The following is a 15422-nucleotide window of genomic DNA, read 5'->3' on the forward strand; positions in this document are numbered from 1 at the left end:
TTCTTGAAACTTTCCTTTAACCACAGCATTCAACATTAGTGATTCACTACAACAACTATGACTTGGTTATTGATTCCCATGCAGCAAACAATTAAATGCATGACCACAGGGGGGAAAAACAGAAACTGTGAAAAAGGAAGTTCAGTCATTTTCCGTAAGTGGGTCTGGGTGGCTGAAAATTAAATTGCATTTTTTTTTCTGTTGAAAGCGAGACCTATGCTCACCCTAATTATACTTTTGAAAGCACTGCGGCAACAGACATCACTTCTCTCTGGTATTCTTTTCATATTTGCATCTCAAAGATGAGATGGCCTTGCCCAGATAGCCCTAATTGGTACAGACAAGAGCTGTCTTTTTATTTGGGAATGACAGAGAATAAAGGAACGTATAGATACGGCCAGCCCAGCAGCTCTAGTACTGAAATATGACATCCTGTGTAAAATTGGATCCTGCTATTGCCTTCAAAAGCTGAGAATGGTGAGTGAAAAGATCAAGGTAGAAGCTTGAAAAATTAAGGTTTTAACAATACATCTGTGATCTTTAGTCAGTTGAATGTCATGCAACCAAAATATTCTGTAATTGCACATTTAAATGTTTAGAAGCATTTTGATTGCACTTTATTGCACTTTATGTGCACTTGCTTGTACTTACAGTACACTTACCTAAGAAAGTACTGGGTAATACAAGGTAACATGGGTAAAAGTTAGGTTCTGGGGTAGGTTCAGGTTTAGTAGTTATTAAACAGTTATTACAATTACTATAATCCGTACATAGTACTGTACTTGTGGAACAAGACTGTAAAATAAAGTTCTACCAGATGTAGCGGTCACTTAGTCAACTTTAATTTAGTTCACAATCCATTTTTGTTGTGCAGTTTGATGTATTTTCTTATAAAAAGGATATTAGATGTAGATCAGGATTTGATATTATTAACTGGGAATTGATTAGATTGAAAAAAGGGCATTACATACCAAAATGATGCTAGACACGAATGCAAGTTTTCTAAAATAATGCCTAAATAGTAGAGCTGCACTACTACTAATTCAAACACCCACATGATTTTATGCCTAAATGAAAATGATTTGCTATGTTAAACCTTTTAAAACTATTAAACCTGACAAGTACGATCACAGCAGAACATTTCAGTCTGTGTTTGCGCTGCCGCTGAGCCAGAGAGAGCAGTTGTCATGTAAATGTTTGAAACAACTTCACAAATGACCTTTCCAACCACATAGTAGGCTATCATTATTTCTGCGTTACAATAATTCAAATTATCACAGAAGTACCTGGATAAAAGTTTATAGTTCAACTATAAACACTGATGTCTATGGTAGCATTCAAAATAGAGTAAATCACTTTTTGAATGAAACCTGACTCTTCAAATAACAATTTTATCAATTACATTGTTACATAGGGGCAGTAAATAAAAAATAATTATTTGTCATTGAATCATTCATTCAAAAGATTCTTTCAAAAATGCTAATTCATCCAGTAATGAATCAAATGAAGTCTGGTTTGTGATTCTCAATTTAAACAGAATTGTGCCGCTCTACAAAAGAGCTATTTAGCTGTTAGTAAACATCATTACATTTTAATGAAAAAGTACAAGGACAAACTTTTTCCTTTGGAGTAGCATAAACCATTGAATCATTCACAATGAGACAAAGTATTATATTACTTTGATATGGATTATCAAAGTAAATTGGACCCATTTTTATTTCTTCTTTCACTTAAAAGACATTATTTAATCATTCCGCATATGATGTGTAAGTTATGAATATGAAGCAACCAAAAAATGTCCTTCTGGGCTGAGTACATCTGCTGCCATATCTGAGGTCATTTATAACTCATGCCTGTGTTACAATAATTCTGCAAGGTCCACAGGAAAAAGTCCTGAAATTGCAAAGAATGAAAATTTTCCAAAACAAGTACATCTTAATAAGGTCTACAATACCTGGCAATACGGTTTATATTAGTTTTCCTTAACTCAAGGATAGTATTTTTCTGTTGAGGACAGTTGTAGCATCAAAAGGTATTCATTAAGGAATCCCTCGAGAGTGATAGTCCTTCAAAGCTTGTGCTCAGAAGCTTTTCAAAACATCTCTGAAATGTCAAAGATTCATCCTGTCCTATTTACCTGGCTCTTTGTTATAGAAGGACCTTGTGAAAGAAAAGACATGGAAAAGTTTAATAGTTCAGTTATGTTTCAGTTAAACAATCATTAAAAGAAAGAGAAGTTTAAGCTTAAACAGGTGACCTCTCTCTTAAGATTAAGATCCTCTTTACACCAATCTTAAGTGTCTTGTTTTTGTCTTTGAGCTTTCTTTGCGATAATGTTGGTGTTACATAACGGTGGTGTATCAAACACACGACAAGGAAGAATAGAGTTAAACAAATCTTTACTTGATAATCCACAGAGAGAATCCAGAATCCAGATCAGAACATACCCCAACTCATTACATACGTAAAACGAGACCCGACAAAGACACGCCAACAGAACTGAACTAATATACACGCTGCGATGTGGATAATTAGTGTCCATGGTAACGGATTGTGGCGGGAAACTCAGACAAAGAAGCACGTGACAGAAGAAAAACAAACAAACTGACAGTTCATGTGACGTGTGGATGTGACAGTTGGCTTCATTGAAGTTTTTATGCCTGAGACTCCTTGAGACCTTGATGGAAATTAAAGTCTGTGCTTCTGCATTCACCCAGTTCAGATATGCAACCATGATTTGACTAAATGACCCTTCGTAAAGTCCCGCCCTCCTTAGTTACTGTTGCTTTGTCCGACAAGCCATGGCGCTGTCACGCCACACGCAGTGCAAAATACATTGCGGAGCAAAGAGGACACTGACGACACGTCGACAGACAAGAAAAACTAGGTTACTTATTATATTAGACAAAGTCACGGCTTTCAAATTGTGTTGTTATTAAAGAAATTCAAACAATAAAAACAGTTTTGAGGCTCTTTAATGTGTCGTGACCATGGTGGTGACGGATTGCTGTAGCGCCTCAGCTCAAGAGGCTCATAAACCGATCATCTCTTCCAACTAGTCCATTTATAACATCAAATAAACATGAATGAACATGAGAAGGAATGTTGTTTCAAACGCGGAAAGATGTCAATATACACATTTTTTCAAGTTTAACTCCACCGAGGTTAATCTTCTTACTCCTGACTGCTTTGTCAGACAAAATGGCGGATTCGGCGTTCTGATTGGTTAGATCGCTTGTCAATCAAACTCCCGGCGAAGGGTCAATTGAGAATGGAGTGAGAAGGGTGCCAGGGTTTGGGAGATTGTTCCTTCCCGACAATAGGTTGTGAACTATTCTTTGAAATTGATTTAGGTTAAACAGCATGATACATTCCAATTCAAAGATAAGTTTAGTGGTGGGTTTCAGATCAAGACCTAAACTATTTCTGTGCAGGCTTTCATTGCTCCATGGCAAGATAAAGGTCATTTGCTGCACTAATCCTCGCATTGTCTGGGATTAGTTCTTTATCCTGTGTAAAATTGCTTTCTCTGTGGTAAAGAGGAGCTCACCGGATCCTGACAAGAGAGCTTGCCCTTGAGCTTTAAAAGTTTGGCCTTGACTTTAATCTGGCTAGTTAAAAGATCAAGTCAAAAATCACAGTTATGCCCAAAAATGTGTGATCTTGCACCTAGAGGAGCATTTCAAACATTATTTAAAATGTAAAATTGCCCACGCATTATTATGAGTTCATAGATCAAATCAAAGGAATAGTTCATCTAAAAATAAAAACACTGTTTTCATTTACTCACCTTCATGTAATTCCAAACCTGTATGATTTTATTTCATATGTTGAACATAAAAATACTGATTTCATATTTTCATAAAAAAAAAAAAAAACATGAAAATGACTCATAAAAGTATAGTTCAACTCAGATCAGTCAATGAATCATCCAGTTTACTAGATTCAAAAGAATGGTTTGTACATGAATCAGATTAAAAAAAATTGTTAGTTTTCCCAGTGCAGGATAGTCTTCAAAAGTTCAGCTTTTGTGTTCCACAGAAGAACAAAATGCATAGTGTCACGAGGGTGGGTGAATAATGACAGAATTGTCATTTCTGGATGAGCTATTGCTTTAATGAATCCGCATTATATAGGTCACCTTTCTTATACTAATACCTGTCACAGACTTTGGCCTACAGGCATTTACTTGTTGATGCAAACATTTAGAGAATGAGCAAGATCTCTTTTTTTCCCCTCGGTGCTGTCAGTTTTCATTCACTGTGTGATTCTGCATCCACATCAGAGATAATAAACTCGAAGGAATCTCTTCTGAAAATAATTTACTGAGCTGATAGTCGTCAAGAACATCCTACTGCCTCTTTTCTGATGCAATCCCTTCTACAAATATTTGTGCAGGAATTGTGTGAGGTTGCGTGTGAATGATGTTTTCTAGTCTTGGCACGATAATGAAATGAATGAAAATATATAAATGGCTCCAGGATGAATGATTGGATGTGAAAGCCATGATAAATGACACCATCATTTAAGGGAACAATAGTAATTCCTTGGATGAAAACATTCTTGATCACTCATCAGCTGAAGCACACCTTAGAGATAATTAGTGTTATGTGGCCAGTTATGATGGATGATAGGAATGCTTTTCTTCATGCATTATAATAATTTTAGAAAACACACTCGGCTCAAAAGAAATTTCTTTGACCTTCTTTATATTTCATATAGCAGAAAAAACTTTTCTGTTTTTCTTTCTCTCATAAAATATGGTTTTGGTACTTAGAAGCCTGTTAAACCTCTAATGCATGAAATATATTAATAATGTGCTTCTTTTTTTAGTTGACGTTTTGACATAAAATAGCTTCAGTGACTATAATAAAAAGACATTTCTGAAAAAAGGCAGAACAGAAAAAAAGCTCCAAAAGTAGCTTTGTATTTAATAAAATTAATGATACTTTTATGAATAGAAATATTTATTAATTTGTAACTCATAAGACATCAAAGTACAAAGGGAATTGTTATCATTTGTCCTTTAATATTGTTCTGATTTTCTTCTCTTCTTTGCGCACTGTTTCAATATACAGTAAATAGACCCTAAATGTTTATTCCCAAATTTAAAAATGCATATTATTGGTTACTTTAAAGCTGATGTATGTAATTTATTTTTGTTGTTCAAACACTTTATCTTATCCCTTTTTTAATGACAACAATCAACAAGCCATTTGTAAGTATTTCTTAGAAAAGAATAAACTAATAATCTACTATCATCTGCTTCCTGTCAGAACAATATTGGCTCATTTATTTTATTATTAATTTTTATGTATTTACTTTAGGTTGAATTACAGACAGAGAGACCTGTTTGACAGCATAATAGTTTGTAATTATTGTTTGTAATTACTTATGAACGTTCGTCAACCAATCAGATTCAAGCATTCAACTGCCCGGGTAAATGACATGACGGGTCATTTTTTTGTCCAAAGGCCTTAATAATAATAAAAAAAAAAACAAAGATATGAAATCCAAAGTATGTAAGGTAGTACAACTAGATCTCTTTATTTCTATCTCTTATTGAATCCAAAAGGTTTTAATTATATTTTGCTACATGTAAAGGTATTTTAAAGATTTTGAAGTGTCAAAAGGTCATTCAAAGGCCAATACAGCCATTTCATTTGTGATTAAAATATCTAAAAATGTAACATCGTATATTAACAGTGCAAAATGGTATTACAATTATGTGTAGAAGTCGTTGCTTTGTTATGAGAAATAATGTCCGAAATAAATGAATTTCACTGATGTCATTCGGAGTAACTAATATAAAGTGATCTTTTTGGATCAAGTCATGTGGTCAGTATCATGTGACATCATTCAGACACATGCAAAGGACCACATGGTCATGAAGCAAAGTAACTAACTCTCTTTTAACTATTTGAAAAATTCATGTTTTCACTTGCTCATACGCATGTCCCGAAATATCACGTCATTCGGTACAACCGCTATAAAACATGGAAAATTTTGTAATATTTTAAAAACTTGTACTAAATATAAAATGTCTGATGGTCCTTTTGCTAGCTAGCTAGCTAGATATCAGCCTGTTAGCATTGTTTGAAAATATCGTCATTCGGTAAAACCGAAATTTGGTTAAACTGAATGACTTTTTTGCTGACAAATTTTGTCAATATTGTAAAAAGTGGCAAAAGCAGTGATAATTGATTATAAAAACTACATAATCTCATTGTTAAAACTTAATAAAGCTTCAAAATTAATTATTTCTCCATTATGTTTTTACACTTTTAAAAACCTTATTCGTCAATGACCCATATATATATATATATATATATATATATATATATATATATATATATATGCTATTTTTCTTGACGCTAGTACAGAAATTACACACTTCAGCTTTAAAGACTGTACTTTTAATTCCATCAATGCAATATTTTTTTTTTTAAATAGCAAGTAATTTAAGAAAGATTACAGCTTGCCATACCTAACAGTACATAGTGTTTTGTAGCTTTCGCTCCCTAGCCCTTTGTCCTGACTCGTTTCTTCATCTACACCTGCTCTATCTCTCTGTCTGCTCTCTGGTATAAAGCCTATTGAATCACCAGCTGTGTCAAATGTCAAATTTGCGGAGACATAAATTGTATGAGGAATTCCGTGTTGGCCTCTCGCTATGGCGGTAAGCAAATTAGAAGTGTGAACGGGGATTTAATTTGTTTTATAACCTAGCAGTGACATGCGACATTTTGGAAAGAATGAGCGAATGGTGCAACGCTAACTGCATGTTGACCTTGGAAAAAAATTGGAAGAACATTGGAAATCGCTGAGCAAATAACGATAAAAAGAAACAAACAGCAGATGGCTGTCAATCCACTGTGTATACTTCTGTTTTCCAAAAATGCCATGCAACCTAAATTGCAATATTTGTCATAAAAACTTCAAGCTGCTCCATCTGAAGTCCAACCAAAAAAAAAAAAACAACAGCAGCTATAAAAGTGCAAACAGAGAAATGTTTGTTCTTTTATTGCTATAGGCTCACTCCAGGGATGGGATGAATATCGTAACACTGTTGAAGTGACAGTCTATGATGTTAGTCTTTGGACCTTCTGAATTGGCTGCTTTATTGACTTTCCTCTGAGATTGAAGAAAATCAAACACATTTTTTTTTTCACTCAAATGCTTCTTATATGACATTAATCAGTGTAAACAATATTATAACTTGCACAGGTAAACTTGAAGTATCATAATAGTCCTGTAAATGCGCCATTGCAGTAACAACATGCATTTTTGGGTGCAATTTTTTCTCCTCTCTTTAGCATATTTTGGATTCCTAAAGAACCATACAAATCTATTGCTTTTTATTGCATTTATTTCACACTAGTTGCTAGGTGGATAATGATGCAGATTGGCAATAAATCCTGTGGTTACGAAATGCTGTTTACATTCTATTCTATTGATTATGTACAAACTGTAAGTAATCTTGGCTGTCTTGAATTTAGCGTCTGGTCATGTATTAGATTTTTAACTTGTGGGCCATGTTTGTTGTGTTGGGACAGTGCAGAGCTATTTGCACATAAGCAGTGTGAATAGCTTTGAATGCAAATGTTCCTTATCTGCACTGTAAGACATAGAATATGTTGCTTTAAACACAGAATTTCAATGACTAAAGGAATATCTTAGACAACTCAATGTTCCCGTTCACTAGACCTCTATAGTTTTGAAAAACAAGCTTAGTGTTATGATGTATGATAGAGCCGCCCGGGTTCTGCTCGTCGCCACATCAGAAACTGTGACGAATGAGCCTCGGGCTGGTGATTGGAAAGCACAGTCGATAGTGCTACTGCTGCCATAGCTTTATCCAGATGGCCCATCCTTCGGTCAACGCCCATTCATCTTATTCATGCAATGATGAAACTGTTGAAAACATAAGGGATATATTGTGGTATAGCTCATATAAGCAGAGGCTGCCAGATGGACAGCCTATTTGTTCTCTAACCATCTTCTAGCAGAGGACCACAATCAACACTCTGAACCCCTAAATCTCAAATGGAAAGCAAAAAGCCATTTTCTTGTGAAATTAATGCAATGAGAACAGATGAGTGAAAATTTACCATTATTTCACAGTTAGAAAATACATGCTATTGGCTCGTCACCTTTGATAGAGCTGCAATTTCCTGTAAAGGCTTGGGAATAACCAAACCTCACAGACAAATCAATAAAATTGAAATATGACAGTTTTTTTGTCATTTTCAGGCTCATTAGGCTGTATAAAATCACATTAGAGAGGTAGCAGCTCATGAATGGATCAATAGGATCGGTGCTGAAATTGGTCTCAGGTGTTGCATCATGTTTTTAAAAAAGCTTTTAAAGGGTTAGTTCACCCAAGAATGAAAATTCTGTCATTAATTACTCACCCTCATGTCGTTCCACACCCGTAAGATCTTCGTTCATCTTCGGAACACAACTTAAGATATTTTTGATAAAATCAGATGGCCTGCATTGCCAGCAAGATAATTAACACTTTTAAAACAGATCATGTGACTACAGTGGTTCAACTTTAATGTTATAAAGTGACGAGAATACATTTTGTGCAGCAAAAATAAATAAATAAATAATGACTTTATTCAACAATATTTAGTGATGGGCGATATCAAAACACTGTTTCATGAATCTTCGAAGCTTTATGAATCTTTTGTTTGGAATCAGTGGTTTGGAGCGTGTATCAATCTGAAAAGTCACGGGATTTCGTTACGTCATAAGTGTTTCAAAATTTTAATAGTTCACCAATGGGGGGGTGAACAAAAAGAACAACAAAAAACAATCTGCAAGCTGTTATGCATGAAATGCTGCAAAATGGTCAAACGCGTCTGTCTAGCACATGTTTACATAGAAAAACAATATAAAAGTAGTGCAGTGGAATGCAACAATGCGTTCTGTGTGAACCGGCCCATACAGTCTGCAAAATATGTCGTCGGTTGGTTCCAACCAAGGCGGGAAACGGTCACCTGAAAAGCAGCGACAACACAGAGATTACGAAAATGTGGTCCCATGTTAATCTGTGTAGCATAATGACTGGTTTACAATTTTTACATTTTGCACTTTTTACTCAGTCTTTCTCTAAATCATTTCATAGATGTAAACCCAGTGCATAGTTAATATATCTGAACTTTATTTTATCTCTTAAAGTGAAATGTTTGTTGCCACTATTTTAATATGTTACAAGACAACCTAACTTCTGTTGTTTCAAGGCAGTTTGCACAATTAAAAGTTTATGTTATGCTATTCTATTTTTGTTAATACATTGCACTCTATAAATGTAATTAATGAAGCCTTTGTTTTCTCCAGTCTTGAGTTATTGTTGGGATACTCTTCAAGTTGGCAGCATTACCAAATCATATACAGTATTGATCAATTCTTTATTGTAACACTTTACAATAAGGTTCATTAGTTAAACATTAGTTAATGTATTAACTAACATGAACTAACCATGAACAATACATTTGTTACTGTATTTTATTTAATGAAAATACAGTTGTTCGTTCATGTTAGTTAATACATTAACTAATGTTAACAAGATTTTAATAACGATTAATAATGCTGTAGATGTGCCGGTAACTAATGTATTTAACCAATGTTAAGTAATGAACCTTATTGTAAAGTGTTACCAAAAAAACTATTGTAATTGTATTGTTTTGCCATATCGCCCAGCCATAATTAGAATGAATTTTTAATTAGAAGTTTAGCCTTCTGTTAAAGCAAGTAGGCCAATAGTTTTGTATATTGTTATGGACTGTTAAAAAGATTATAATTTCAAATGAATAATTAACTTCCATATATTTAGTTATTTGGTATAATAAGCAGGACAATGTACATTCAGCTAGTCATTATTGCAAAATAAACCTAGGTGGTGATCAGGACCCAGACACGAAGCAGATAATGACCGACTTGCTGTATCCCTTACACAATTATTCAGACAATGGCATAGTTGCCTAGAGATAAATACAAGACTAATTAGTAATTATTTTTACTCTCTGCATTTTACCAGTTATTTTTAATAATTGTTGTTGCTCCCATACTTTGAACAAGTGAAGTGATTGGGATACACAGACTTCATATTCCCCCTAAAGGCATCTTTATTCTCCTAATTAAACTTTCAGAAAATGTAAACATATTCCGCAATTTCCCTCTGAGGCGTAAACACAGACAGGACTGTGGTTTAAATTCAGAGTAAATCACAATTTTTGCTTCATGAGAGGATGCTATGATTGTGAATTGAGTCATGACGATGTTTCTTTTATCGGTGACAAAGCACAAGGTTACAGTGAGCTGTTTTCAAAGTTTAATGTTCTTGCCGCTGTATTATGCCTCTTCTGAAATATACAGACCTTTTCTTCCTGAGCGATGCTCATTATAATCAATTCATTAAAGACCATTGTGCTCTCTAGCAGGTGGTTTTGAGTTTCCTTAGTTACCTCTTGTGAAGAGGTAGTCTTTTTATGGTGGCCTTTGAGATGCTAGACTGCTGTATTCAGAAAAGTCATGATGCATTCTTCACTATATGTTGCTCATAGTGATGCTCTGCATTCAGTCTTGCAATAAAGGTGAGACTTTTTTCCATCAACACCTGCTTATAAAAGCATATGAAGCATAGTGACAGTTATCCATCAACAGTGCACATTAATCCTACCTGATGTGGTAAATTGCATCTCCAGTGTGTGATATACAGAGATATCATGCCTAATGTTTGTGTGAAAACTTGTGATTCATGTTCTTAGAAAATTAACAGTGGGTTGCACCAAACTAATCAGCGTTTTGAAGATGTAGATGTTTGAAACTTTTACCAGTGTGTAATGTCAGAATTGACCCCCTGTCTGTCTCTCTGTCACTCTATCTGTTTGTCTGTCTATCAGTCGCTCTACCTATCTATCTGTTGCTGTGTCTGTCTGTCACTCTGTCTACCAGGCACTCCTTCTGTCTTCCTGTTGCTGTGTGTCTGTCAGTTGCTCCATATGTCTGTTGCACTAATATCTATCTGTCACTCTGTCTGTCTTGAGCCCTTTTGCATTTATTTTCAAAACGTGATGAACTTTGCTTTTCTAGTTAAATACAGAATGATTTCTAATTTTTATTTGAATTCTATTTTTTTCATTCAAATTAGAGCTGCACGATGAATCGGTAAAATGTTAGAGTTAGAGAATACTTTATTGTCCTTTTTCAGGAAATTAGTTTTGGACAGGATTTCAATTCAAACACCCACATGATCTTATTCCTATGACAGCAGTTCATCTATGTCTATTAAACCTTTGACAAGCAGGATCTAAAAAAAAAAAAAAAAGTTAAAAAGTAAAAGTATATGTTAAACTTTATTGTTTGGATATAAACACTGATGTCTATGTTTTTTTTTTGCCGGAGCAGATAATGGGTGATTTCGGTACGTTTTTATGACATTGCTTTTTAGACGAATCACCGCGGTTCTTGATTTGACGTTTGTGCTCCGTTGCGTTTTAAAATAACTTCCCACCGACGCTAACTTACGCCTAAACCTACCCGATAGTGTTACAAAAAGCAAACGCGACGTAAGAAGCGTCCGTTTTCCAGCTCGTTTATATCTCTCTTTGAGCTCTCTTTTTTTTTTTTTTTTTGTTGCCGTCAGTCGCCTTTCACGGGATTCGTACCCAGGCAGGGGAAGTCGACTCCATAGAAGTCCAACTCCGTATCGGCCGAGCTACCGAGCAAGCTTGGTCACGGTCAAAAAAAGCGAAACGCGTAGAGCCGGAGAGTCCAAAGTACGTTCGTTTACAAATTGGGCACTCCGGTTGGATGCGTTTTGAAGCCGTGACGTGATATTGCGCGAGGAGACGCCAAAACGAGTCTTTACGAATCCATAATCTGACCCCGGCCGTCGTCAAAACCGTGCGTGAAAACGAGCAAAAGCGTTCATCGACGTTTTGCCGGCCTCTAGCGTTCGTTTCTGTCGGAAACTGCGGCGAGACGTACTCGCCGGTACGTAATTTTGTGTCTCGCCAAAACGTGCCCATTGGTACGTCTCTCCCATGAGACCAGGTTGCAAAAAATTGTAGGCTATCAGTTACATTGTTACAACAGTAGGTGGTGACAAGTGGATGTTAAAAAATCCAGGGATGGTCTTATTATTGGGAGATACGAGGGTTTGTGGCTCTACCATTGGAGAAAGTGCAACGTTTTCCTTGATAACCAAAGTCATTGTTTGCGGATACCATAGAAATGAATGAGAAGTGCCGTAAACTGAATCATACCTGTCGGACAATTGTCCGACAACATTTTTTGTTCCCAGTGTAATCTCTAAAAATAGATAAATCCAAAACTAATGTTTAAGAGCAAATTAACGAGTTTGTTTACCCATATAATCTTAGGTTAGCTAATTTGGCTTGCTGTCCATTGAGGAGGGGCTAGATGAAGCAGCTTCAACTCGAGCTCTGATACACCCCCCCAGTGAATAAATATAGGATGTGATTACATAGGGCAAGGTACCTGAGATGAAGGTGGAGTTTGGGGAGGAGGAGGGATGCTGGAACAGCTGAGACTGAAGAGAGGTAAGCAGCTGCTTATATAGTCTGGCTGTTGATTGGAAGATTAGATGGGTTCGCTCCTCCCTAAATTACATTTAGGAACTTCACCAAGTTGAAGATTAGATTAACATTTTTTTGTGAGGCCGTTTTATTCAGCCTAGTGAAGCCTCTCCTCCATTGACATCCATAAAAAAACAGCCTCTTTCTTCCTTCCCTGCATACTGCAGAGTTAGCATGCATTACGAGTTTTTAAGGTTGCAGGCTTGCATTCAAGAGGCTTTGATCATTCATTCAAGAGATTTGTTCAAAAACGCTGATTCATACAGTAATGAAATGTGTTTGAATCATTCATTCAAACCTCTTTTTTAAATAATGAATTCAAATGAATTCAATATTTTTAATGTTTTTATATAATTAAATATACTGCAGCAATTAATTAGTTGTTCAGAATTGTGGGAGAATCGTGATCTCTATTTAAAAAAAAAACTAAATGTGATTCTCAATTTATCCAGAATCGTGCAGCTCTATTTCAAATGTATTTTTTGCTACCTCAATTCAAAGTCAGTTCTGAATGGCATACAACCCTGAAACATACTGAAAATGTCCATATTATGTTCATTCCACTTCACTGATTCACTGTTATTGTTTTGGTAGTAGATGTACAGAATATGTTCATTTGAGAAAAATCATCTAAGGTTTCTTCCCAATCTATGTGTTAGTCTTTGCGATGCAGTTTGAGAGAGAATTTGAAACTAAGGATTTTTGGAAACTATATTCTCCAGCAGATCTCTATGAGCTGTCAAAGGGAATGACATTAATATACCTCACTTCTCTTTGAGAGTTGTTGATATTGAAACAATCTGGTCTTGTCACTTTCCTCTTTTGAGATGAAAAAAAGCAAAAATGTTTCACCTGGCCGTGGAGTATATGCTGTATGCTTGTCAGATGATGTTTGATGTGTGTTCTTGCTGGTAAGGAAGTTGAGCAGAGATGTTGAGCATGGATATGAGAGCTGTGGCTCAAATTTACTGCAGATATTATTTTTGGACTTTTGGCTTACACAGATGGATTCTAGGAGTCTTTTTTTCTCTGATTTCCTGCTCTTGTCTGATACAAAGATTAAGGAAGGAGACGGAGCAAGGGGTAAGCCATTTTATTGCACACCAGGAGCAGAAGTGCTTTGCTTTAGGGCACAACAGCACAAAGGGCTCTAACTGCTAAACCACCATGTTTTCACTCTGTGGTGTGAAAACCATGTAGAGCTGTCAAAAAACATAGATGCCCAAATTGATATTTTGTCTTCAGTGGCTGGGGAGACCAGGAAGTGTTGTAACATATTGTTTCAACATCTGTAACTCTGTTTTTTGTTGTTGCTGGGTTTTTTTTTTTTTCTCTCTCGGGTTTTGTGTGTGTGTGTGTGTGTGTGTGTGTGTGTGTGTGTGTGTGTGCTTTTGTTTATATTACATTGTGGGGACCAAATGTCCCCATGATGTAATATAAACCTGAGTTCACCTACATCGTGGGGACCAGCCAGCGGTCCCCACAATGTAAATGGGTTTATAAATCATATAGAATGAGTTTTTGTGAAAAAGTAAAAGTTTGCACAGTTTCCTGTGAGGGTTAGGTTTAGGGGTAGGGGCAGGGTAGGGGGATAGAATGTACAGTTTGTTCAGTGTAAAATGCATTGAAGTCTATGGAAAGTCCCCACAATTCACAAAAACAAACATGTGTGTGTGTGTGTGTGTGTGTGTGTGTGTGTGTGTGTGTGTGTGTGTGTGTGTGTGTGTGTGTGTGTGTGTGTCTCAAACTTTGATAACATATTCCCATATTTGTCTGATGTGAATTAAAGCAGCTTAGAAATCTTGTCTCTAAACTTTAGTTAATAGGGTGTTGTTAACCCTGCTACCACTGTGGATTGTCACCAATACAAAACAGGGACAAAATTGTTTTGTATTGATGTTACATTTAGGGTTTTGTGCATACATTTTATGGGATAATAAAATTTATACCTTTAATAACAACAATAATTATTATTAATAATAACCTTTTCCCCATTTTTTTCACCCATCAAATTGTAAATATACACTACCTGTCAAATGTTTGGAGTCAGTAGTAAGATACTAATTCAATACTACTTTTACTTTTTATTTAGGAAGGACACATTCAATTGATCAAAAGTGACAATACATGACACTTTTTAAAATAAATGCTGCTCTTTTGAACCTTATTTATCAAAGAATCCTGAAAAAAATATCACGGTTTTCATAAAAATAAACCACAACTGTTTTCAACATTGATGACAAGAAATGTTTTTTGAGTATCATCAACATAATTAAAATGATTTTTGAAGGATCACTGGAGACTGGAGTAATGGCTGCTGAAAATTTATTTTTTTTTTTGTTTTTTGTTTTTTTGTTTGTCATCACAGGAATAAATAACATGTTAAAATAAATTAGAAAATAGTTATTTTATGTTGTGCATAAGAGACTTTCAAAATCATTAAAAAATCTTATAGAGCCCAAACTTTTTAATGGTAATGAACATTAATCATTTTAATTCAACACAGCAAATACGATTAATATGATTACACTGTATTCCCTACTGCAGTCTAGTATTAAGACTGTATCATGATCATTACTCTTAATTTACCTTTTTAATTGAAAGACTCAAGCTGTTCATCTCCAAAACAAAAGCAAAATGAAACTATGTGTGCTTGTTGCCAAAAAGGATCCACACTTGAATGTGAACATGCAGCTCCCAGGGAGCCCATCTTAGATTTGGCTGTTCGTTCCGCATTAGCGTGGGAGCCATCTTGGATCTGGCGGAGAGTTATCACCCTCCTACTGTTCACAGCTGATTTGCCTCATGCCACTT

The sequence above is a fragment of the Chanodichthys erythropterus genome, chromosome 21 (assembly GCF_024489055.1).
Source record: "Chanodichthys erythropterus isolate Z2021 chromosome 21, ASM2448905v1, whole genome shotgun sequence".
Classification (NCBI taxonomy): Eukaryota; Metazoa; Chordata; class Actinopteri; order Cypriniformes; family Xenocyprididae; genus Chanodichthys; species Chanodichthys erythropterus.